Below are 2,500 nucleotides of genomic sequence, written 5' to 3'. Positions count from 1 at the left end.
TTCTTCTTCTTCTCCTTCTCCTTCTCCTCCTCCTCCTCCTCCTCCTCCTCCTCCTCCTCCTCCTCCTCCTCCTTTGTCGTATCCCCACTGTTGTCAAGATCATGCGTGCATGCGTCTGTGCATTCGAGCGGTCGAAATGGGGGATGCGTGAGTGTTTGTGTGTGTGTTGGCATTCCTGCCCGCCCGCCCGCCCACCCGCCCGCCGCCGCCCTCTCTCTCCGTGATCTATTTTGGGTCTGTCTCTCTCTCCCCCACCCGCAAGCACATCGCCACGACAAACCACGACATCGCCAAGGGCGGCCTTCGTGGCGACAGCTGCCGTAGACCTCGGTGAGTTTGTAGACCGCCGCTTGGCAGCAGAGCAGCAGGTAGGCGATGGAGGAGACGGGTGGGGTGGGGTGGGGCGGGGCGTGCCTTCGTGCGTACGTGCGTACATGTCCTTGCAGGGAGGGCAAGGGATCAACCTTGGCGATGTTGTGGGCGGGGGTGGTTTCCTTGGTGTGCGTGTGTGCGCGTTGGAGTGATATCTTGTGTCCATCTCTCTGTCCCTGTCTGTCTCCCCTGCACACAAGCGTGTGTGCGGTGTACTTGGCTCCTGTGTCTCTGTCTCTCTCCCTCCACACAAGCAAATGCTGTGTTTGAGTGTCAGCTTAGTGTGAGAGAGAAATTTTGTGCCCTTCTGTCTCTCCTCTCCTCTCCCGCAAACGACTTTTTGTCTTTGTTTTTGTGTGTGTGTGTGTGTGTGAGAGAGAGAGAGAGAGAGAGAGAGGAGAGACAGAGAGATTTGGTTTCTGCCTGCCTGCCTCTGCCTGCCCCTCTCTCTCTCTCTCTCTCTCTCTCTCTCTCTCTCTCTCTCTCTCTCTCGTCTCTCTCTCCCTCTCCCTCTTTCCCTCCCTCCCTCCCTCTCCCTCCCCCCCCCCGCAATCAAGTGTGTGTGAGAGCGCACGAGTGATTTGGTGCTTGTCTTTCTGTATCCCTGTGTCTCTGCATGCTCCCCCTCCCACAAAGGAACGCCCGCCCGCCAAGACTTTTCTCCCTTGCCGTCCCTGCAAGGACGGACGCACGCACGCACGCATGAACGCACGCCCTCACCCGTCCCCTCCATCGCCTACCTGCTGCACTGCCGCCAAGCGGCGGTCTACAAAGTCACCGAGTTCTACGGTAGCTGTCGCCACGAACCCCACCCACCCTTGGCGATGTCGTCGGGTTACAGCGACCACGTAGACCTGGAGGCTCCATGGGGGGGGGGGGGCGCGCGCACGGGCCGGTAGACCGGGAAGTCCTACGACCTCCACAGTAGACCGGCAAGACGCAGCCTCTCCGGCGGGTAGACCGGGGCCCCGGCGAGTAGATTGTCCGACCGGGAAGCCCCCACGGCCGCGGAGGCAGACCGGCAAACTCCAGCCGTCGGGACCGGTAGACCGGAGGGGAGCCGACGGTCGGGAGACCGGGCAACGGCGCCAGCCCCTCCGGCCGGGAGACCGGGCTTCCCGAGGTCCGGCGCCCAGTAGACCGCCCAGCGGTTGCGCACCGTGCTCCAGGTAGCCCGGCAGAGCCGCGCTCTCCGGAGGGTAGACCGGGAAGCCCCGACGAGCTCGGAGGAAGACCGGCAAACCCCAGCTTTCCCAGCTGGTAGACCGGAGGGGAGCCGAGGGCCGGGAGACCGGGCAACGCCGCCAGCCCCTCAGGCCGGTAGACCGGGCTCACCGAGGTCCGGCCCCCCCCCCGTAGACCGGCCAGCGGTTGCGCGCCGTGCGCCAGGTAGCCCGGCAGAGCCGCGCTCTCCGGTGGGTAGACCGGGAAGCCCCGACGATCTCGGGAGGAAGACCGGCAAGCCCCAGCCTTCCCGGCCGGTAGACCGGAGGGGAGCCGAGGGCCGGGAGACCGGGCTTCCCGAGGTCCGGCGCCCAGTAGACCGGCCAGCGGTTCTGCGCCGTGCTCCAGGTAGTCCGGCAGAGCCGCGCTTTCGGGTGGGTAGACCGGGAAGCCGCATGTTCTCGGAGGAAGACAGGCAAGACCCGGCCTGCCTGGCTGGTAGACCGGAGGGGAGACGAGGGCCAGGAGGCCGGGCAACGCCGCTGGCTCCTCTGGCGGGTAGACAGGGCTTCCCGAGGCCCGGGGCCCAGTAGACCGGCCAGCCGTTCAGTGCCGTGCGCCAGGTGGTCCGGCAGAGCCTCTCTTTCCGGGGGGGTAGGCCGGGAAGCGAAGCCCCGGCGAGCTCGGAGGAAGACCGGCAAACCCAAGCCTTCCCGGACGGTAGACCGGAGGGGAGCCGAGGGCCGGGAGACCGGGCAACGCCGTCTGCCCCTCCGGCGGGTCGACCGGGAAGCTTCCCTTCCTCGGAGGTAGACCGGCAGGACCCAGTCTCCACGGCCAGCAGAGCCCAGGGCCGGGAGACCGGGCACCGCTGCCAGCCCCGGGCCAGACCTTCGGTCGGTAGACCGGGAGGCCCCCTTGTTCTCGGAAGGAGCCCGGCAAGGCCCAGCCTCCCCAGTCGGCA

This window comes from Podarcis muralis, chromosome 14 (genome assembly GCF_964188315.1).
Source record: "Podarcis muralis chromosome 14, rPodMur119.hap1.1, whole genome shotgun sequence".
NCBI lineage: Eukaryota > Metazoa > Chordata > Lepidosauria > Squamata > Lacertidae > Podarcis > Podarcis muralis.
Note: the sequence above shows the minus strand (reverse complement) of the source record.